This window comes from Cetorhinus maximus, chromosome 21, assembly GCF_964194155.1.
Source record: "Cetorhinus maximus chromosome 21, sCetMax3.hap1.1, whole genome shotgun sequence".
Taxonomy (NCBI): Eukaryota; Metazoa; Chordata; class Chondrichthyes; order Lamniformes; family Cetorhinidae; genus Cetorhinus; species Cetorhinus maximus.
The window spans coordinates 50,748,958-50,773,834 of record NC_135899.1 but is presented as its reverse complement, the minus strand read 5'-3'; positions in this window follow the sequence as shown (position 1 = coordinate 50,773,834).

Genomic DNA, 24,877 nt, shown 5'->3' with positions numbered 1-24,877 from the left:
CAAACAAAAATCTCCAGCAAGGTTGTTTCATTATTTGCAACTCAGATTTGCTATTCCTTCCAGATTCAGCTCTTCATGGTTGATTACTCCAAGTGTTTATAAGTCTATCGAAAAGAAATGTTTTTAACAGCAAGTGAGCCGTAGGTAAATTTTATTCACTTTACTTGTCCACTTGTACCCGCTGTGAATTTTAAGGCTGGGCAATAGCCATCTTTCAGCCAAAGTTTACAGAGCAATCTGATGGCTGTCATTATGGATTGACACTGTTGGGTGGCAGCCTGTTAGAAGATGAACACATAGCTATCAACATTCTGCATTCTCTATCACAATTCAACAAGTGTGATTCTATTATCACAAACTGTAGCACTTACAGTCTCAGTTCCATGCATGTTAACATCACTCAATGGCCCATTAGCTCACCTTGTGTTTAACTCACTAGATCCAAACTTTTCCATGTGGGCGACTTCCTGCAAATATTGGACAAATATTGTTGTAAAAACCCATCTGGTTCACTAACGTCCTTTAGGGAAGGAAATCTGCCATCCTCATCTGGGTCTGGCCTACTTACGACTCCAGGCCCACAGCAATGCCCTCTGAAATGGCCTAGCAAGCCACTCAATTCAAGGGCAAATAGGGGTGGGCAATAAGTGCTGGCCTAGCCAGTGATGCCCACATCCCATGAAAGAACATAGAAGAAAAGAATATTGATGCATTACTGGGCAACCACTGAGAATAGAAAGGACATTCCTCAGGAAACACTGCTAGTGTTGGGGACCTTTCCAGAATATATTGACATCACTGCTGAAGACAGCCTGAAAATATTAATATATCCTGAGTGAACCCTTGTGCTAATTTTGATAAAGTCCTGACAACCCCTTGACCTAACTTCCCCATTCCAGCTATCCAAAGGAAAATGCTCTTATCATTCCAAAAAATACATTTTCATTATCGTACAGCAACAGAAATATTTTTTGTATGAAGTCAGCAGATGCAGAAAAGCTCAGAAACTGGATGACTTCACGGGCTCATTGGAATTCTTTTGCAGACCCCTATTTCAAAACTCAGGCTGGAATTTTCCGTCCCTGATGGTGTTGGGCGTCATGGCTGGCATGAGTGGACAATAGGCGAGAAGGCCAAAAATCGGTTTCACATCATGAAACCAGGTTGGGATCGCCCGCTGCAGCTGTCGATGGCGGGCTGCCTTCCCCACTGCCGCACGTTGGGAATGTCATTTTAATACATCTGCCCTCCCCACGCAGGATCATCCAAAGAAGTCAGTGGGAAAACAAGTCGGCCCAGAACACATCTGGACAAGCGTGACGTGCAGAGGTTGGGATTTACCATTAGGGCCTTGCTCACATCGCGGACATCCGAGGAACGGGAGACGGTGCCCTACAGCTACCGGACCCTGGAGAAACATATGCATCACAACGCTGTGTGGGCTCTCACAGATATGGTTCTGCCACGAAGCAGCTCACGGAAGGTAGGAGGTCACCATTGATGCTTGGGGCCTGCTTCTGGATACCAGGGTCTTGGCCATGGGCTGCTACAGGTGATTGTCGAGGGGGTGGAGAGGAAGGTCTAGGTTTGACTGGGAGAGGAAGGTGAATTGGGGGGGGGTAAGGTTGGGAGGGGGGGAACAATGGTAAAAACAAAAAGCTAAAAGCTACTGCGGATGCTGGAAATCCAAAACAAAATAAAAACAGAATTACCTGGAAAAACTCAGCAAGTCTGGCAGCATCGGCGGAGAAGAAATCAGTCAACGTTTCGAGCCCTCATGGCCCTTCAGCAGAACTGAAGCATAGTTTCAACAAGGGAGAAATATAAATTGGTTTAAGGTGGGTGGGGGGGAAGAGACACATTGAGGGTGTGGTGTGAGCAGATAATCAAAAGATGTCAGAGACAAAAGGGTCAAAGAGGTGTTGAAGGTGGTGGTCTTTGTCTGAGAAAAGTGCTAATTAAGAATGCAAGACAGGATATTCAAAGTACAGCTCTAGTGGGGGTGGGGTGGAAAGACTAAAGGTTTTAGTTTTATATTTAAAAATAATGGAAATAGGTGGGGAAAGAAGAATCTATATAAATTATTGAAAAAAAAGGCGGGTGGGGGGGGAAAAGAAACGGGGTGGGGATGGGGGGAGGGGGGTTTAAGATCTAAAGTTGTTGAATTCAATATTCAGCCCAGAAGGCTGTAAAGTGCCTAGTCGGAACAATGGTGTTGGGCAGAGTGAGGTTGGGGGGTGGGGAATGATGGGTGAGGTTAGGAGGGGGAGGAGGGAGTACAGGGTGAGGAGGGTGTAATGGGGAGAGTGCAGCAACTGAGGAGGTAGGTGTAAGTGGGAAGGAAGCTGTAAGGGAAAGAGTTCGGAAGGGGGAAGGGCTTCGGGGGGTGGAAGGAGTCCAGGTGGAGGAAGGAATCTGAGGGGAGGAGGGATTTCGGAGGGAAGAAAGAGTTTGTGGGGGAGGAAAGAGTCTGGAGGGAGGAAGGAGTTCAGAGGTGGGAAGGAGTCGGGGGGAAGAGTGAGATCAGAGGGGGAAAGGAGTCCGGGGGCGGAAGGAGTCCAGGGGGCAGGAAGGAGTAAGGGTGGAGGAAGGAGTAAGGAGGGGATATGTTCAGGTGAATGTGCAAGGGAGGGGTCTTTGGAGTCGATGACAGCCTCCTATGGAGCGAACTGAAGGTGGGCGTGGTGGGAGGGAATGGTGAGTATGAGGGGGGCAAAGTGATCCAATTAGGGGTGAGGGTGCAATGGTAGCAGTGGAAAGGATGGCGAGGGTTGGTGATGGGGACTCAGAGGCAGACATAGACCCTGGGGTGGGAAGGAGGAGGTTGGGGAGGTCACTGCGGATTGGGGTGAGATTCTCGGGAAGATAGGGAGCGTGCACTTTCACCTGGACATTCTGGAAAGGAAAGGGTTCAGGCTGGTAGGTGACGATGGAGAAGTGGAAGGTGATGCCGAGGAGGTGGTCGACAGTGATGGGGGAAAGGACATGGGTGACTGGGGGAGGGGAAAGGACAAAGGAGCTGAAAACATTCTTTACAGCCACCATGCTTCTGAACTTGCAAGTGCTGCATGGGAGTGTGATCAGTGGGAGGGCAGCGATGCAAGTCAATTCAGATAGGCAACTGAAGGAGAACTCCATCAGGCAGCATTGAAAATGCTTGGGGCAGTGAGATGAGTGTGATGGCTGAAGGCTCCCTGTGCGTGCGAGAATGTTTGTATGAGGCTCTGAAAGGCCCTGCCCCACACACACTTCTCCCTCCAGAATCACTCCTGGTCCAGCTATATGTGGCTGCACTGCTAGTGGGGGAGTAATGCAGGGGGAGGACTCATGAAGCCTGTAAATAACACTGAAAGACACCATTACACATTATTCAGTGAAAGTGAATATATTTTCAGATTATAAAGTGACAAAATGTGTTCACCCGTGCAACGACTTGCAATCAGAAATTCTTAACTTTTCTAGGCCTACCACTTCTTCTAGGTGCTGCCCTGACATCTGCAGCAGGGATGGAAACTGCCTGTCAATGGTTGGCCCTGCTGCCTCTGATGACTTCGGCATGTGTCCTCTGGAGAGCAGAAGCCTTGAGGGCCCCGGCCTGCTTTGGCTGCCCTCCTGTGGGCCAGCTGCTTCCTCTGTGGTGACAGAGGATGAGGTTGAGGTGGTCACAGGCAAAAGGGACTCAGAAGGAGAGGACAGCTTCTGAGATTCCTGAGTTGATGACCCTGAGGTGTCCATCTGCCGCCCTTCCTCCCTTCGGATGCCTGGGGACCCCGGCCTGATTCCTTGAGGGGAAGGAGCACTTGGGAGGATGTCGAGATGCCCCATTTCCCTCTCGTGTTGCCCCTGCAGGAACTCACCCATGGCTACTGCGATGGAGTGCAGGTCTGCACACATCTCTGCGTTCTGCTGAACCAGGGTCTCTATGGTGTCTGCCATCCTTTCCATGGAGACCTCCATGCATGTATATGTGGGCACCGATTCCTCAGAGACCAGGCAGACATACTCCTCCAACTTGTGTGCCACTCTGTTGAGGGCTCCCAACAGCTCTGTTTGATGTTCCCCCGCCTTCTGCTGACTCTCCAGGATGAGTTGGAAAGCCGAATCCAGAGGCTCGTCATCTGACTCGGACCTCACAGATGCCTGATCCCCAGCAGTCCTCTGAGTGCCGGGAGCTCGGCTGAACCTGCCTTCTCCTGCTGCTGACACATGTCCGTGCGATGACCACCAGATTGTGAAGCCGAGCCTGCTCTAGATCTAGGTCCCACCGAGGTGTGTGTCTCTGCGCTGGTGGAGGGTGTGGGTAAACGCTGTGATGGGTCTTCCAGGCTGTTATTTACAGCTCTTCAATGGAAGAGATGTCCTCTTGGCTGGAGGTGAGGACCTAGATGCAGCTGAGGGACTGGCTGGCTGAGGGTGTCGGTTGCTTGCCAGAGCTCCCTGTGAACCAAAGTAGAGATAATGAGTGCATGGCAGCAGAGTCAAAAGCAGGAGAGAGAACACCCACATTTGTGTTGAGAGAGGGATGATGTGGTGCACGATCCTCATGAGGGTGTTCGTTGCAGACCTCAGCATTGCTGTAGGCATGGTCCACATCCTCACCAGTCAGCAGAATGGTATGCTCCTCAAAGTAAGTGAGGGGTTATAATCTGGCCCACTCCACCCCCAGTCTGGGACCTCTCTCTGCCGTTGTCAGCTAGATTCACCTGTTTGAAAATAGATGGAGGGAATGTGAGCAGGACACATGGCACTGTGTGGAATGTTTGTGTAGTTAACGGAACCATGGATGGGATGAGGACGCAAGTTTCAAAGGATTTGAGCCTGATGGAGGTGAGAGGGTGTGTGTGAGAGTTAGTGGTGTTGTCCGTTGAGGTGTGAGATCCCTATGGATATGTGATGGGTTTGTGAGTGTGACTTACCTTGGCGGAATGGAGGAGATCATTCATCCTCTTCCTGCACTGGGTGGCTGTCCTCTTTTACAGGGCATTGGTGCTGAGCAACACTGCCCCCGCCTCCCAAGCTGGATTGGTGACCTTGCTTGCTGGTCTTCGCCCAGAGCAGAGCAGATGATTTTGTGGCAAGCCTTCACGGTGTCCAGTAGGCACGTGAGGGTGGTTTTGCTAAATCTGAGGGCAGCATGTTTCTTCCCTTTGGCAGCTATCAGTTCCCAGCAGCTTCCTACCTCTTGAAGAGTGCTAGCTCTGTGCAGGGGCGGCCTTTAAACACGTTGCCCGATTCACTGAGTGCCTAAGCTGATGGGGGTGCAGGCGAATCATAGGCTGCCCAGCCAGCGACCCCGTGTGTTTCCCAGGAATGCATAATTAATGAGGCGGGAGTGGGACAATATGGCGTGAAAAGCCGTCAATTCTGCCGGCAGGTAAAACATCCTTTTTCCTGCCCACTACCTCTCTTAGTGCAAATCTGGGGCGATTCAGTCCTCAGACTCTAGAGGACCAGAAAAGCATCAACACAATTGTTCCAGTAATGTATGGATATGTCTGCTTATCTACAAAATATTTACAGAAACTAATTAAAAGTACAAGATAGTCATCTGAATATAGATGGTCATCCGATATAAAATATTAATCTGAAAGTAGTTGGTCTTTCAATATAGATATGGCAAATGTGAATATAGGTCTTGTGGTGCAGTGGATAGCGTCCTTGTCTCTGGGCTAGAAGCCCTGGGTTCATGTCTCACCCCAGGACTTGATAGCTAAGGAAGGTGCACTTATAACATGGCCAGACACCTTGAGTATCAACCTGCAAATCCTTCCAACCTAGGCCAGTGGTAAGTGCAGGTGTGATTCCTGGTCAGCCATGTGATGGAAAGAACACTGGAGCCTCTACCATCACTACCCATAGCTCCAGACTGTAACATGCATGTGGAAAGTACATGTTGCCACAGCAACTTGGACTCTCTGAGTGAACTGTAGCACATCATCACCAAATATAAATTAAATTAGTCATTTGATATATGTTATGGCTAATTTGAATGTACAAGATGTTCTCCCAAACACAGGCTTGCCTATTCTTTTGGAATGACAAATGATGGGAAAATATCATCCAATGTGTTTCCCCTTATTGGTGCCCAAGATTGGCCACTGTCGGTCCCCACCCACTCCCACGCACACCAATAAGAAATGGTTTAAAAGCAGGTTAAATTTCACAGCCTCGAGAAATGATGATTAAGAGGAACTTGTTTAAATGGCTGCAGTTTGGCAAACCCTGAATGTTATAATAAGGCAGGATATCAAACAGGTGGAGGAACCTCATCACATAAACAATGGTGAATGTCTAGAATAATTTGGCAGGGAGAAAAAGTAGACACCGGGTTAGGATTTCTCGGGTACCTTGGGTGATGAACTTCAAGTAGAGTGACTAGCCTGTTCATGCCCTTGATGTTTTTTTAAGGATTGTTTGTAGCTTTACGTATGTAACTTTGCGGTATATTGAATATATTCACTTTATAGTGTGGGGCAGGTGTGTAATATGATATGATACGGTAGATTTTGCGGATCCTTGTCCACAGTGGAGTACCTCACCTGTCAAGATGGTAAATGACAACAACAACTTGCATTTATATAGTGCCTTGTATGTAGTAAAAGCATCCCATGATATTCACAAGAGCATTAACAAAAATATTTAACATCAAACCCATAAGCATATATTCGGACAGGTGACCAAAAGCTTGGTCAAAGGAATATTTTTCAAAGCATCTGAAAGGAAGAAAGAGATGTGGAGAGATTTAGGAAGTTTCAGACCTTAGGGTCTCAGCAGCTAAAGATACAGCCAGCAATGGTGAAGCAATTAAATTCAGGAATGCTCAAGAGGCCAGGCTTGAAGGAACACAGAGATCTTGGAGGGTCTAGAGTCAGAGGAGGTTACAAAGGTAGAGAGGGATGAGGCTATAGAGGGATTTAAAAACAAGGATGACAATTTTAAAAATCAAGGCATTGGTGGGCTGGAGCCCAACGCAGATCAGCGAATACAGAGGTTATGAGTGAACAGGACTAGGTGCAAGCCAGGACAGTAGAGTTTTGGATGGGCTCAAGTTTACGGAGGATAATTTTAACTTGAATCATTGGGCAGGATTTTCTGTGCCCGCTGGCGGCGGGTGTGTTCAGTGGCGTGAGCAGACAATATGGAGCCATTGGTTTCACAACGGTGGGAAGGGAGCTCGCGATTGTCCGCTCAGCCTGCCAACAGCGGCCATGTTTCCCACCATCGGTCATCGGGAACCTCATTGTGATACATCAGCATATCATTATCAGGCCATCCCACCAGGCTCTTGCACCCCTGCTGGATCATCCATCCCTGTCAGCGGGAAAGCACGCCGACGTGTTTCACAACAGCAGAGAGGCAATCTGCACTTGGCGGCCTGCACTTTGGGTGAACTGGAGGTAAGTGCACAGTAACATTCTCCAGAGCTCGCCAGGGTCATCTGTTGCTTTGGGGTCAGGCTCTTAGCTTATCTGCCTATTTAAGCAACACAGAGGCATCAAAGTGCCACCAAGTCTTCCAGAGCTTTGCACCACTCCCCACACAGACTGCAAATTCATGAACACTTTAGTGGACTGCAAACTAGTTGGACTGCACATGTTGTACAACCTCCTTGCTAAAGCTGGCCATGTAGCAGTCACTGCTGGAAATGCTCACAGACCCTTGTAATGTCAGCATCCCAGTTTGGACCAGTCTCCCCCATGGTTCAAACTAACGGGGCAGCCTTGCAGTGCATTAATCTCTGGCCATCCAAGTGGTGGCCAGCACTCTCTGGGAAGCTTTAAGGAGCCATCACACTTAACCAGGACAGGTTCTTAGTGCACCCATGCTAACCATGTGTCTCTCTCTTTCATCTTGCAGGAGGAGTACATCAGGATCATGGGGCCTGGTGAACTAGTTGTATGCCTGATGACCTACAGAGAGCAAAGACAATGGAGGAGAGAGAGACTGTGGTTCCTGGCTGCGCAGAGGCAGGAGCAGCAACCTCAGGAAGATGGGGTGGCTGGAGCTCCTGCACACCCCGCCCAAGAGCCACAGAAAGCCATTGCAGGCCAGCACCTAGTGACACCCAGGGTCTATAGATGCCGCCTTTCATTCCTGCAGATGACCGAGAACCAGTGTCGCCAAAGGCTGCGAATGTCTAGGGAACTGGTCCCTCACATCTGCCAGCTACTGCAGGATTTAGCGCCACGTGGACATGGAGGGCATCCACTGTCAGTGGCTGTGAAAGTGACCATGGCGTTCAATTTCTATGCCAGTGGCTTTCTTAAGGCCTCCACAGTGACCTCTGTGGGATCTCACAAGCCTCCACCCACAAATGCATCCATGGATGCCATTTTGAGAGGGCACACAACTTTGTGCATTTCGCCCAAGACAAGGAGAGCCAGGATGCAAGAGCGACTGGATTCACCCTGATCTTAGGTTTCCCACAGGTGCAGGGTGCTATTGACTGCACTCATGTGTTGCTCAGATCTCCATCGCAACACACGATGGACTACATCTACTGCAAGGGCTTCCGTTTGCTGAATGTGCAGCTGGTGTGTGACCGCCAGAAACGCATCCTGCAGGTGTGCACACGGTTTCCAGGGAGTGTGCACAACGCCTAAGTTCTCAGTTGGTCACAGATCCCTGCAGCCATCCAAGGTCCACAGAGGCTGCATGGATGGCTTCTCGGGGACAAGGGCTACCTGCAGAGGCCGAGGCTGATGACACCTGTGTGGCGGCCTTAGACTGCAGCAGAGCGACGCTATAATGAGGCTCATGCTGCAGCTTGCATCTTTGTGGAGTAGACCATTGGGATGCTGAAGATGAGGCTATGGTGTCTGGGCCAGTCTGGTGGAGCCCTGCAATACAGTCTGCACAGGATGTCATGCATCATCGTCGTCTGCTGCGCCCTTTACAACCTGGTGCTGTAACAGGGAGAGGAGCTGGCTGAGGAGGAGACGGAGGAGCAGCACATCTCCTCCGCTGAGGAGGACGCCGACGGGGATTAGGCTGAGGAGGCCCTCGGAGGCATCGATAACGGGGATGAGGCCCTCGCACTGGCTAGATGAGGCAGGTGCACTCGGGAGGCCCTCATAGCTGCCAGATTTGTGGAGGATGATGACGACATGCAGTGAAGAGACCCCCCATAGTTCATCACACCGCATTTGTGAACGTTTGTCTCCAGTCTGGCTATGGCAGTGCGAATAGCCTCTGTGAGAATGCTCCTGTCATGGAGACGAGGTGGAGGCTCTAATAGTCTCTCGATTGCAGGAGGATGATGATGACATGCAGTGGGGACACTCCATAAATCTTCACACAGCCCCTGAGAATGTCTGACTCCTGTCTGGCCGAGGGCAGCTCACTTGCATTCCATGATCAGGGTCATATCATAGGGATGCAGCCATGAAACTTTAGAATTATCTGATGCTTTGTCCACCTTCAGCACCTCAGGCCTTCAGGAGCTGGAGCACAGCATCAGTGGTCATAGATGCTGAAGAGATGGGGTCCAGCCCTCCATAAAGGTGCTGAGAGCACTCTGAGAGAATGAGAGAACTCTGTGACGCCTGCCCACTACATTCTAGCAGCAATGACCAGCACAGCCGAGGTGCAGGCATCAGTAATGTGTCCAGGCAGCGTGAGGCTGGACCATCACTTTGGTCTGAAGGCTGCACAGAGCACAGGGAAGAGGCCCTGGGCTGAGACACATGCCTTTATGTTGTGCAGAAAGGTTTCACATCTGTGTGACAAGAACACTGCTCATCAGAACAAGGAACCATAGGCAGGGAGGACATTCTTAGGAGTTTATTGACAATAATGAACAGTATGTACAAGTGATTAACACCCATGCCCAGGCTTTGCAACTAATTCTCCTTAACTATCCTAACCCTGCCGCTACGTCTTGGTGCTCCCTGGACATCCACAGCGGAGGTGGAGGCAGCCTGCTGACTGTGACGCCCTATCTGTGATGATCTGACTTTTGCAGGTGTCATCTGGAGGTCCGAGACTTGGAGGGCCCCAGCCTGCTTTCAGTGTCCTGCTGTGTGGTAGTGACACCCTCCTCAGCCTGTGGAGCTAGAGCTGCTGAGGTCACAGGAAGAGGGGAGTCGGATGGGCCGGACACTCTCAGAGTCGCCTGGAAGGATGGGCCCAGAGTTTGCACCTGTGGATCGTCCACCCTATGGATGCCTGGGGGCCCCAGGCTGACTCCTTGAGGAGCAGGGATTGAGCTGCCCGGCATCCCTTTCACGTACACACTGTTGGAAGCCAACCATGGCATCAGCGATGGAGTTGAGCCCACGCAGCAGTGCGGGAGCAAAGTCCTGGACCAAGGTCTCCAAGGCGGCCACCATCCTACCAGTCCTAATCTCGGTGCATCGGCGTGCCGACGCTATCACCTCAGAGTGAAGGCAGATGGAATCTTCCATCGTGCCCTGCAATCTGAGGAGTGCAGTGGACCTTTCCTCCTGATGTTCCCAAGCTTGCCTTTGCAGCCCCAGCAACTGTGACATGACCGAGTCCAAAGGTTCATCATCTGACTCAGGCTCAGCCATGTTCTGACCTTCAGCAGTCCTCCAAGTGCCGGGGACCTGGGAAGTCCCTGCCTCCGCCTGCTGTGGATCAGAAAGTGCGATGTGCTCACCAGATTGTGATCCCGAGGCTACTCTAAAACTAGGTCCCACCAAGGTGTGTGTCTCTGCGCTGGTGGAGGGTGTGGGTGAGCGCTGTGATGGGACTTCAGGGAGGGTGCCTCCAGGTTCCTCTTCTGAGGTTTCTTTGGGGCTTGATTGGAGGCCCTGGGTCATGGATTCTGTCGGCTGTTTGGGCAGATGTGCCTGTGAAAGCAAAGAGAGATAATTAGTGCATGGCAGTGGCCTGTGAAAGAGGACACATCACTCACAGCATGGTTGCCTGATGGATGTTGCATTGCTGGATCCTCACTTGGTAGAGCACCACCGACCTCACCGTCAGCACAGGACTGTTCGAGATCCTGGCTGGCCAGCTGGATTGCTCTGTTTTCAAAGTCTGTGAGGACCTTGATTTTGGGCATTCCGCCTCTGGTCTGCGACCTCTCTCTCTTTTTGCCAGCTTGTCCTGCTTGGATAGAGATGGAGAAAGTCTAAGCAGGATGCCTGCCAGGCCAGATGACAAGCATGCCTGGCCTGTGTGGATGTTCGTTGGTCCCATGGATGGGATGAGGATAATGACAGTGAGTGTGAGAGAGCGAATGGTGATGTCCCTTGAACTGGCAGTGAGTGATGGCCCTGTGGATGTGTGCTGGGTTTGTGAGTGTGTGAGTTGTGAGTGAAGAAAAGAGACACTTACCCTGATGGAACAGAAGAGATCATTCATCCTCTTGCAGCACTGGGTCGCTGTCCTCTTCTGAAGGGCGTTGGCGCTGACCACCACTGCCACCACCTTCCAAGCTGGATTGGTTATGTTGCTGCCCACCCTGTGGCCAGAGCGGGGGTAGAGGACATCCCAACAGGCCTCCACAGCATTCAAAAGTCGCTCCAGAAACTCATTGCTGAATCTAGGGGGTGCAATCTTCTTCAGTTTCAGGGCCATGTCTTCCGTGCAGCATTGGTGGACTGGAAACACTGAGATGTGTGCTTGCGGCTGGACTTTAAATATGGCGCTTAGCGTGATGCAGTGGCAGGGTCATGGCAGGCAGGCGAATGAGAGCCCGCTCGCCATGGAAAAGGCATGTTTCCCGGGAGTGCATAAATAATGAGGCGGGTTCGGGATGATACGGCCTGAAAACCCGCCATCACGACCAACAGGTAAAATGTCATTTTACCCACTCGCTACTGCACCTAGTGGGAGAATTTCACCCATTGAGCAGGAAACCCACAGGGTCGGGCGCAAAGTTGATCTTTTTTTACCCCACCCAATCCAATAACTTCACCTCATTTTAGTTTCCCAAAAGAGAGTTAAGTCAAAATTACCTATCCCACTGATTCCTCCCCCTGCTCTCCAACCATCTATGAGAAAATCCCAGAATGCCATGGCATCTTTAATATTTATAGAATCATAGAAGGTTACAGCACTGAAGGAGGCCATTTGGCCCATTGTATCTGTGCTGGTTCTCTGAAGGAGCAATTCACCTCGTGCCACTCCCCTGCATTCGTCCCAAAGCCCTGAACATTTCCTTTTCAAATAATAATCCAATTCCCCCTTGATTGCCTTGATTGAACCTACCTCCAGCACACTCTCAGGCAATGCATTCCAGATCCTAGCTCACGGCATAAAAATGCTTTTCCTCATGTTGCCATTGTCCTTTTGCGAATTACCTTAAATCTGTGCCGCCCGGCTCTCGGTCCTTCCACCAATCCCTATCCACTCCGTCCAGACCCCTCGTGATTTTGAATACCTTATCAAATACCCTCTCAACCTCCTCTCCCCCTGAACAGTTAGGCAGGGCTCCGGTTTTACACACCCTCGGAAGTTTCCACTTCTGACAGAGTAGCACCAACCTCCATGCTGTACTGAGCCATTAACCTTGCTGGATAATGTATTGGGGTTAGGAGCACAAAAGTACAACCTTCATCATTCAGAGGTGAGAGAACTGCCGACTGTGTCAAACTGGCACTAACTGCAGCTTTCTGGCAATTTGACAAGTTCCCAACCAAGCAGCTAATAAATCTGTTGAGGTCTTTGGAACAGCTATTTAAGCCTAGCTACTGCTTGACCTCCATCAGTCAAATGGACCCAATTATATAAACGCTCCAGGCCAGAAGATGCAATTAGAAGGAAAACTGCCTGCTGAGTGAGATGTTAGAAGATATATTTCAATGAGACTCGAGGGACAGTTTCTCGGCATGTTTCAAAACAAAAACAAAACAGTTTTGTCAGGTTGTTTTACCACCTAATTCAATTCTTACAATAGGTTTAAAGAAGGTTTAGTGAGGGAAGACCAGATTTTCACAAGGAAGATGCAGAATCAGTTGGGCTTCTTGTCTCCATCTCTCACAAGGTGACCTTGAACGCTGTCACCTTGTTAACCGCTGGAGAAAAACTCAGAGCTAAGATCAGGAACTAACTAACTTTGATCAAAAAAGCTAGAACCAGACCACTGCCATTGAAACTAAATGAGCAGCACTGACTTGGCCCTTAAGAACAAAGATGAACCATCGGAATTGAAACTCCTCCTTTGAATAAACTTTATTCCTGAGGTAAATCGAGGAGATCGATTTTCTACCACACTGTTGAGAAAAAATTGCTGCATTAAAACATGGGTACATAACAACTTAAGAAATAGGAGTAGGAGTGGACCATTCAGCTCTTCAAACTTGCTCTGCCATTCAATAAGATCATGGCTGATCTTCTGCCACAACTCTACCTTCTTGCACCTTACTCATATTCCTTAATTTCCTTGGTACCCAAACATTTATCGACCTGTGTCTTGAATATATTCTACCATTGAACTTTACAGCTCACGAGGGAAGAGAATTCCAAAGATTCACAATCCTTTGAATGAAGAGGTTTCTCCTCAACCCAGTTATAAATGGCTGATCCTTTATTCTAATACACATGGTAGGATGATGAACAATTTCTCCTAGTTGGATATAGTGAGGTAAACAAGCATATATTTGCTGCTAATAACTCTGCATTTAGATGTTGAAAATGATATGTAAAGGAGGGACTGGTCAGTCACTGTGAATTATAATTAAAAAAAGATATGGGGCTTGATTTTACAGGGCATCCTCCCTGGCTGAGTTGGTTGGGAGACTGCCCACGAGAAAGCTGGCTGCCCCACAGCCATTTAATGCTCAGGGGGGTGTTAATTGGCTCAGGGTGAGACCTCTGCCCCCATCTAGGGAGGAAGTCCTGCCTCAGCGAGCTGGCAGCCAACCTGATTGGCCGGTAGCTCTGTAGTCCCAGCAGCACCAGGTTCAAGCGGTGGCCACTGCGGGGACTACAGGCAGTCCTCAAAGAAGAGGAACATGGGAGGCCAAACTTTATGTAAGTCCAGAGAATCACTGAGGCCAGACTGAAAGGCTTGAATGTGGGGTGTGAGGGCTGGGGGTGGGGGGCTGGATTTGAGAGGCCAGGGGTGAGGGTTAAAGGTGAGGTATGACCTTAGAGGGGTTGCCTCTGATGAGCAAAGAGGACTCCCAAAAGAGATCCCCCCCCAACTCCCCCTCCCCATCACCAGCCTGCACAGTAAAAGCTGCTGGGCTGCCCTGTGTCATGGATAAAATAGTGGTGGGGGTGAGATGAGGTACTTAAGCAGCCATTAATTGGCTACTTGGGGGCCTCAATTGGACCAAGAGAGGGCCAGTCGCCTGAAATCTCCACCACACTAACACCTCCCCCTCCACCTCGTAAATAGGAGTCAGATTAGGGGCAGGCAGGTAGGCCAAGCGTTGCATTTTAAACGTTTTAAACTTTAAAAATGCCAGCAGAGGAGCATAAAATCCAGTCCATGGTTTCTATACTGAACCATTAGCTTCACCCTAACACAAGCTTAACCCTAACCCCTAACTTTAACCAGGTTACCTATGTTATCTATAGCCACACTGCACCATGGTTCCATTGTCAGTTGTCCATCCATTCCACAACATTACAGTGGCTTGTGCTGTTTTCCCATTTCACATGCAACCTATCTCAGACATCTCATGGAATGTAAAGAGGGATTGGTGATTGTGGGTGCTCTCCAGGCATAGATTATAACATGCGTACAATAATGATTTAGAAGTACAGACAACTAAGTTGAAGGATAGCTAACCTGAATGACCTGCCTGGTGAGATTTTGCAGCTTTAGCAACCAAATAGAATCACAGAATGATTACAGCACAGAAGGAGGCCATTTGGCTGTCAAGTCAGTGCCAACTCTCTGTAAGGGCAACTCCTCTGTCCTTTCCCCATCGCCCTGCAAATATTTCTCTTTAAGATAATGATCCAACTCCCACGATTGAACCTGCCTCCACCACACTCTCAGGCAGTGCATTCCAGATCCTAACCACTCACTGTGTAAAAAAAATTTCCAAATGTCACCATTGCTTCTTTTGCCAATTGCCTTAAATTGGTTCATGGCCCTTTGGCCAATGGGAACAGTTTCTCCCTATCTACTCTGTCCAGACCCCTCATGACTTTGAACACTTCTATCAAATCTCCTCTCAACCTTCTCTTCTCGCATCAATAAATCAGAGCCTCTTGAGCCCTCCAAACAACAGAGATCTGCCTCCAAAGTATCAATCTGCTTACTGCATCATTTGGGATGACGATTGCTGTTGGGTAGCCTTGGAAAAGAGTGGGTGAGGGGTTTAGAAAGAAAAAAGCTCTCCAATAAAGACTTCCCTCTCTTTCCCTTCCTTGTTTTATTGCTAATTAGCTCCCCAATGCATTTTCTCCTGAAGGTGTTGTGTGTTCACCATGTGCTACTCATCCCCTCCTATCTCAGTGAAGATGGTTATTTTCATTTGTTGGCCTTGAGGGTGATTGTTATCAGGCGATCCATCTGTGATAGCCAGCACCACTCCCACAGAGAGAGGTAGCTCACCATAGACCAGGGTGTTTCATCTACTCACCACTTTAACAAGAACAGCAACTTGCATTTATATAGTGCCTTTAATGCGACGAATCATTCAAAGGTACTTCACAGGAACATAGTCGAGCAAAATTTGACACCGAGCCAAGTCAGGAAATATTAGGAGAGAGAACCAAAAGCCGAGTTAAAGAGGTTGGTTTTAAGGAGTGCCTTAAAGGAGAGAGAGGTAGAGAGGCAGAGAGGTTTAGGGAGGGAATTCCAGAGTTGAGGGCCTAGGTAGCTGAGGGCACAGCCAATAATGGCTCAGCAATAAAAATTGGGAATGCTCAAGAGGCTAGAATTGGAGAAACACAGAGACCTCAGAAGGTTGTAGGGCTGGAGGTAGTTACTGAGACAGCGAGGGACAAGGTCATGGATGAATTTGAAAACAGGGATGAGAATTTTTAAACTGGGGTGTTGCTGAACAAGCAGTCATTGGAGATCATTGCAGATCATCAAGTACGGTTGGACCTTCTACACCATTCCCATAAGATAACATTGGTCAGGGCTAGAATATCCTGTATGAAGTTATTTTAAGTGGGAGTTGAGGGGTTAAAAATATTTCTTGCTTTTCAGGTTCATGGTGCTTAATTTCCCTTTGTGCCTAACGCATCCTCCAAATATTAGTGTTCCCAAGGGACAGTGCTAGGGCCACTGCTGGTGTTTTGCTAAATATAAATGACTTTGATCTTGGAATATAAAATAAAATTTCAAAATTTGCCAATGATACCAAACTTGGAGGAGTGGCAAACAGTGAGGAAGATGTGAATCCCCTGCAACAGCACCTGGATAAGCTAGCAGAATGGGCAGACAAGTGTCAGGTAGAGTTCAATAGAGAGAAGTGTAAGTTGATGCATTGTGGCAGAAGGGATAGGGAGAGGCAACATAGATTTAATGGCATAGTTCTAAAGAGTGTTCAGGAACAGGGCGACCTGAGGATGCATGTGCTTCAATTTTTGAAGATGGCAGGGCATATTAAGAGAGTATTTAGCAAATAATATGGGGTTCTCGGCTTCATAAATTGAGTACAAAAGCAGGAAAGCTATGCTGAACCTTTATAAAGCTCTGCCTAGGCCCCAACTAAAGTTTTGCATTGAGTTTTGGCCATCACAATTTAGGAAGGATGTGAATGAGGTGCAGGGGAGGTTTACCAGAAGGGCTCCAGGGATGAGGGCTTTAGTTACAAGGTTAGGTGGGAAAGGCTGTGGCTGTTCTCCTTGGATCGAAGGAGATTGAGGGGAGATTTGATAGGGGCGTACAAGATTATGACAGGCTTAGATAAGGTAGACAGGGAAAAACTCTTCCCATTAGCAGATGGCAAAAGGTCTAGGGGATACAGATTTAAGCTTTTGGGCAAGAGATGTAGGGAGAATCTAAGGAAGAACTTATTAATGCAGTGAGTGGCAATGATCTGGAATTTGCTGTCCACGAGGGTCATGGGAACAGAACAATCAATGATTTTGAAAGGTAATTGGATGGGTACTTGGAAGAAATTGACTTACAGGCCTATGGAGATCGAGCGGGAGAGCAGGGCTGCTCTGCGTGGAGCTGGTATGGACTCAATGGGCCAATCGGCCTCCTGCTATGCCATAAATAATTCTATGGCCGGGATGTTGGGACCAGAAATTTCTTCCCTAAGTCAACAGACTTTTGGCTTCTTCTCTAGATTTTCCATCCCGTCCGCAATATTTCTGGCCAAGGCAGGACCAGAAAATCCGGGCCTTTGACACAGGAATGATGGTTCATTGGGACTTGGTGTGAGTTGAGGTACAGGCAGCAGTGTTTTGGATGTGCTCAAGCTTAAGGAGGGCAGAAGAGGGAAGGCTAGGGAGGAGAGCATTACAATAGGCATGTCCAGAGGTAACACAGGCATGGGCCAGGGCTTCAGCAGCAGATGAACAGAGACAGGGACGGAGTCAGGCAATGGTGCGGAGGTGGAAGCTTGATGATGGTGCAGTTATGTGGTTTGAAACTCATCTTGGTCAAATACAATACCAACACTAGTTCAGCCTCAGGCAGTTGCCATGGGGAGGATGGTATCAGTGGCTAGGGAACAGAGTTTGTGGCAGGGACTGAAGACAATTGGTTCAGTCTTAATATTTAGGGCGGAATTATCGCAGATTTGCACTAAGCGCGGTAGTGGGTGGGAGAGAGGATGTTTTGCCCACCAGCCGCAATGGCGGCTTTTCACGCTGTATCGTCCCATTCCCACATCATTAGTTGTACAGACACAGGAAACACGCTGTCTCGCTATCGGGCAGCCTCCGATTTGCCCACCACGCGTTACCTCGCTGCTTCCTCTTGCAGGGCGCCATAGTTAAACTGCAACTGCGCGCACACTTTTCAATGCTTGCATCCCAGGAGGACACTGGTGAAGACATGGGCCCAAAAGCCAATAAGAGTGCAGCGCCCCCCGATTCAGTGATGCATCCCTGGGACTACTTCTGGACACCGTGGAGGCCCGCCGTGATGTCGTCTACGCCCGCTTTTGCCGCAGGAGGATCATCAGTCTCACCACTCCGGCTTGGGAGGCAGTGGCAGAGGTGGTCAGTGCCAATGTGGCACACAAGAGGTCGGCCATCCAGTGCAGAAAACAGATGAATGATCTCATCCGTGCCACCAGGTTAAGGCAACTATCTATCACTCTAAGCTCACACACTCTCAAGACCATCACATATTCATTGGCATCTCACTCACTGCCAGCTCAAGGGACATCACCACTCACTCTCTCACACACACCCTCACATCTCCATTTGTCCTCATCTCCTCTGGAGAGTGCCTCTTCAGCCCTCATCATCTTGAGGCCACTTGCACAGATCAACATGTGCCCTCTCACACACCCTGGGATACCCCCTTCCCCAGTAATGCCCTAGCCCTGCAGCCTCTTCCCTTGCCTGAGGCCACACCTCCCCCTTTCCCAAGCAAGCCCTAACCCTACAGTTGTTGAAAAGTCACCCCCTGCCTTACAGTTGGCCTGTAGAGATTTGCATGTGAGCCCCCTTAAAGGTAATGTGGTGCTGCCTGTGAAGCCTGGTGCTGATGACTACGAGTGCTGCTCGAAGCAAGGTAGGCAAACAAACCTCGAAGTCCCGAGCAAAGTGCAGCTCACCAGGTGCACATCACTTATATACAGTTGTGTAACATGTCGGCATGACCTGGATGATCCAGCGTGGGCCGATGATTCTGGCAAGCAGGTCTCATGATGATCCAGACGTTCCCAACATCTGGTGACGGGAAACGCCACCTGCCATTGATGGGCTGAGCAGATGATTACAAACTTGTTTCATGATGTCGTGAAACCAATTTTTGACCTACCCACCATATTGTCTACTCATGCCCGCCATGACACCCGATGCCAATGAGGATGGAAAACTCCGGCCTTAGCTGGAGGAAATTTCTGTCGTTGAGTACTGGATGCTAGACAAGGACCCTGACAATTCAGAGATAGTGGAGAGTTCGAGAGAGGAAGTGGTGGGGTGGAGCTGGGCTTTATGACCGTCCATGTGAAACCTGACATTGTATTTTCGGATAATCTTCCCGAGGGATAACATGTCACCATCTGTCAATTGAGGATGTCAAGTTTCCCTTGCATATATGTGAAATATAATTTTCAGTTAGAGTGAAGTTGTTATAAATTGAACGAGATCAACATGAGGACATTATTAAACAGGTGTTGCTTCCTGTTTCATTCCTTGCATTCTTTCTCAAAATGCAATTTGACTCCTTTTGTGAGGATGCAGTTTTGGACGGTGGTGTAGGTGGTGCATCACAAAGTTTTACTGCAGCTGCAGAACATCAGTGAGAAAAGGACACAACTTCAAATACTGGACCACACCTTGCTGGGGGTGATATTCTGTGAATGTGAGTGTTTGAAAGACCCTGGTTTGCAGGTTGTTCTGCAGGATTGAGACGAATCCTATGTGTTGTGCACAATAACCTGTTGAGAGGCCACATCATTATCTGTTCCCTTTACAAAGTTATCAAAGGGAACGGCCAGTCCGTCTAAGCTGTGCAGCTGGGTACCCAGGAGTTGGGGTTTGGAGTGGGGTGGGGTATGGTGGGGAGGTCATGACAGATAGCATGGAAAAATTTAAGGAAGAGTTGGTTTGTTGGATTCAGTGCCCTTTGGTTTGTTGGGGCTAAAGGATCAGGGCTGCATGCTTAATTCGGAGTGACCGAGTTGGTACAGAGACAGAGAATATCAGGAGATCGTTTTAGAATAAACACCTGCTGTTTATTTACAAACTAAACTCAGCAGCTACATTTGTACGCTCACAACATAAAACTCTGTCTTTACTCATCAGTGTTTAACTCAAGACTCTCTCAGTGGTAGCCCACACTACTCTGCTAGTCGGTATTAAGATCATGTGGTCTTACCTTACAACGCTTGTCTTAATGGTGTATTACATATCAGATTATTACATTCCTCCCCCTTTACCGAAAAATACATCTTACAATTTTTCAATATATCAAATTATTTACATGTCAGTCTCTCAGGGGGTTTCCTTATACGTGTAGAAAGTCTCAGCTCTACAGGTTCTGAAGTTTGATTTGGAACCTCCTTTATTGGATTCGGCTGAGCATCTGGTTCTTCAGTAGGTACCTGTAAATCTGTTTCTTCAACTCTTTCAGCTACAGTCAGCCCTTCAAACACATTTGTTCTCAGTCGAGTTCTTTCAACTGGAGATGTCGATTCAGTCTTGAAAACTTGTGGAATCATCTCTGGGTATTTGGTTTCTCCTCTTCTTACGTGATCCACACGTCTCCTAATTATTCAATCTTCGACTTTCACGTGGTGGGAAAGAGGTCCCCATTCCGGCACTTATTTCACCGAACAACCATGCTGGTCCTTCTCTAAAATTTTTCACAAATACTTTCTCTCCTACCTTAAACATTCTGTCCCAACTGTGACAGTCATGTCCAATTTTCTGACTTTGCCGCCTTCCTTCTACCTTCCCCCCAAAGTTTGGCATAATTAGGCTCAGTCTCGATCGGAGGCTGAGCTTCATCAACAATCCTGCTGGTGTGACATCTGTCGTCAAATAAGGGGTGGTTCCATAATGGAATAGAAACTGTGTTAATTTAGTCGCTGTTGAATCTCCAGACAATTTCTTCATACCAGATTTGAACATCTGAACTGCTCTCTTGGTGAGTCCATTTGAAGAAGGGTGGTATGGAGATGTTTTCACATGAACAACACCAATGAGGCTTGTAAATCGTTTAAATTCAGCACTTGTGAATCCTGTTCCATTGTCTGATATTAGCACTTCAGGAAATCCGTTGATTGAGAAACTTTGCCGTAGCTTGTCTACAGTCACTGAAGATGTGGGTGACCTCACTTCGTATATGTCCAACCCTTTTGACTGAGCATCTACGATAAGTAGAAACATTGTTCCCATAAAAAGTCCCACATAATCAATGTGTACTCGTACCCATGGCTTTCCTGGACACTCCCAGGGATGTAATGGGGCTGTAGCAGGTAATCTTTGTATTTGTTGACACTGCATACAACTTCTCACTAAGTTTTCTATTTCTCCATCCATTCCCAGCCACCACATATAGCTATGTGCTATTGCCTTCATTTTGGAAATTCTGGGATGTGCACTGTGGAGCTCGGATAACAATGACTTTTGCCCTTTTGGAGGAACAATCGCTCGAGCTCCCCACAATAAAATACCTTCCTGGCTGGTTATCTCGTATCTTCTCTGGAAACACGGTTTCATTTCATCAGATTCTTGTTTTTGTGACCAACCATGAAGAACTTGATTTCGCACTTTGGAGAAGATTGGGTCTCGATTTGTCCAATCTTTAATTTGTCTTGCACGTATCGGTGCTGTGTCCAGGAAGTTCAATAACAAAATGAATTCCTGAGGAATTGGAGCATCCTCATCTTTTACTTGTGAGGGTAAACGACTGAGTGCATCTGCATTTGAAATTTGACTTCCGGGTCTATGAATAAAAGTATACTCATATGCTGGCAAGATCAGCGCCCACCTTTGTACTCTTGATGACACTATAGAGGGTATAGCCTTGTCTTCGCCGAATAGTCCTAAGAATGGCTTGTGGTCCGTTATGGTAGTAAAGTGATGACCCTGCACATATTGTTGAAGCTTCTTAACACCGAATATGATTGCTGGGCCTTCTTTTTCAATTTGTGAGAACTTTTTCTCCTTAGTACTGAGTGTTCTCGACAGATATCCTACAGATCTTTCTGATCAATCATGCATTTGATTGGAAAGCAAAGCTCCCACTCTATGGGGTGATGCATCACATGTTAATATCAACTCTTTTTTTGGGGTCAAAATGTACTAGAAGTATGGGTGACTGTAACAGCTGTTTCACTTTTGTGAAAGCTTCTTCTTGTAGTGTTTACCATGACCATCTCTGGTTTTTCTTGAGCAAGCAACACAGTGCTGCAAATTCTGTCGACTAATTAGGCAAGAAGCGTCCATAGTAATTAATCATCCCCAAGAATGACTTCAGTTTGGATGTATTCTTTGGTTCTGGGGCTTCTTTAATGGCTTTCACCTTTTCTTCAACTGGATGTAAGCCTTGTGAATCGACTTTGTGGTCGAGGTAAGTTACCTCTTTTGCCGGGAATGTGCACTTTTCCTTTCTCAATCTCACTCCCACCTGCGAAAAACGTTTCAGAACTTCCTCCAGGTTCATCAAATGGTCCTTTTCAGTGAATCCAGTCACAAGAACGTCATCCAGATCAACTACAACATAGGACAATCCCTGTAATAAACTTTCCATAGTTCTTTGGAATATGGCGCAAGCAGAAGATATGCCAAAAGGTGAATGTGTGTATTGATATAATTCCTTATGTGTATTTATGGTGACAAATTTCCTGCTCTAGCTCCAATTGTTGGTAGGCATGACTTAAATCTAACTTTGTGCTGTAAGGTATTCCGCCTGCAAATTTAGCGTATAAATCTTCAACTTTACATATGGGGTGTCTATCCAATTTTGCCACTTGATTGACTGTTAATTTGTAGTCCCAGCATATTCGAATACTTTGGTCAGGTTTGAGAACAGGTGCAATTGGAGCTGCCCATTCTGAAAATTGTACTGTTTGTATCACTCCCAGTTTTTCTAATCTGTCTAGTTTGGTGTCTACCTTTTCCCGCATTGCATAAGGTACTGGTCTTGCCTTCATGAATCTTGGTGTTGCCTCTGGATCTATATGAACTTTTGCTTGTAGCCCTTCAATTTTTCCAAGTTCTTCCTTGAAAACTGAGGCATGTTTTTGTAGTAGCTCTGAAAGTCCATTAGTTCTCAGTTGGAAGATTTCCGTCCATTCCAATTTAATTTCTTTCAACCAGTTTCGTCCAAGGAGACTAGATTCCTTGCCTGCTTCTACCATCAGGGGTAATCTCACTGTTTGAGCTCCATAGCATACTGTGACTTTACATACGCCTTTGACTTGTATGTTTTCTCCCGTATATGTTCTTAATTTATCATCAGTTTCTTCTAAATTGAGCTTACATTCTCCATGATTCAGGTATTGAAAAGTATGCTCACTGATCACCGTAGTAGCTGCACCAGTATCCACCTCCATTCTGATAGGCTTCTCATTCACTCTCATAGTTACATAGATAAGCTCTGTCCTTCCTACCTTTAAATTATAACGAATAGATATCAGGGTCTATTACATCAGGCTTTTCAACGCTGTTTATCTCATTGGATTTTTGCTTTTGTCTGAAAGTCTACCTGATTCTATCTTTACAATGCCTCATGAGGTGTCCATATCGATGAGAAATATTTGATCTTTTTAAACTGTGGTTCATTACAAGGTTGTCTACTTCCATCTCTGTTTCTTTTATGCCACGTTTTTGCTGCTAAGTTTTCCCTTTTAATTTGTCTGCTAGTGGTGTCTGCTTCCCTCTTCTGAGTAAAGCTCTGCACTTTCACGCTTTTTTTGGTTGAGGCTTCCCACCCAACATGGAGGATGGCGCCATTTTGCGTTCCTTGAATGGCGTCTGAGTCTCTCGCACTGCACCTTCCATTGCCAGAGCGATTTCCAAGGCCTTCTGAAAACCTAAATTTGTCTCAGCCAATAGATTTCGAGTTACTCTGTATGTCTTACTCCCACACGTGGACAGAAGGATCGCACGCCTCTTCTCCTTCCTGCAATGTCGTTCGCCTGAAAGAAGAATGCTAGGCGTTCAACATAGTGAGTCCAGTTGTCCGAGGTTGGGCTGAAAGGCTCCACTCTTCAAAATTGCAGCGCGCTCTTAGGGGAATACTGCGAAGATCAAGAAGGAAATTTTCTTTCCCTTATAACTGCCGTGCGCGTATGGCCCAATTTAGATTCTTCTGATTTCCTTCGTTCTTCCTTGCTATTTGCTTCGTTTTTTTCCTTGTTTTTTTCATGCTTTTATTCTCGTCACCAGTTTGTTGGATCCAGTGCCCTTGGTTTGTTGGGGCTTAAAGATCCGGGCTGCACGCTTAATTCGGGGTGACCGAATCGGTACAAGGACAGAGAACATTGGTAGATCATTGTTAGAATAAACACATGCTGTTTATTTACAAACTAAACTCAGCAGCTACACTTGTGTGCTTACAACTCAAAACATTGACTTCACTCTTCAGTGTCTAACTCAAGACTCTCTCACAGTGATATCCCGCGCTACTCTGCTATTGGTTATTAAGATCATGCGATCTTACCTTACAACACTCGTCTTAAAGGTATATTACATATCAGATTACTACAATTGGATAGATATTTGATGCAGTTAGCTACTGATGGGTATTCCATTTTAGTACCAAGGAGACAGTATATAATCTATTTCTATCCTTTATTTACAGGGGAGGAAAGGTATAAATGGAAGAAAGACCCAGAAAATCTATGAAATTTAAAGTGAGTGAAAACTAAGTAGCTAATGACAATGAAACTGATACAGGGTGAGGAAAAAGAGAGCACGAGGTTTAGAGGGAAGATATACTTGGATCACAATCATGATTGAGTTACAGATTCAATTGACTTTGCATGGGATGGAATGTATAAAACAAGAAAGATGGCATAATGTAGACCGGGCATGGTTATTTAACCAGCAGCACCAAACCAATGATGTCCAATCCAAAGACTTTGTTGCTGAATAGAACTTTTGGGTCATGAGGTATACAAGTCTCAAGCAAGTGGAACGATTGTGATTCCTGATGCTTACCCAGAATATCCAAGCAACTTCATTGATTCCATGTTTTCATTTGTGTATTTTTCACTTCTATTGATGTAAAGAGAGAAAAACTCAGGAGGAGCAAGGAGGACAAGGATCATGATATGGAATGCTGTGGAAGATTTAAAAGCTTTAAAAGTTAAATTGACTTTGTAATCTACCTGATATAACATTGTGTGGTGTAGTG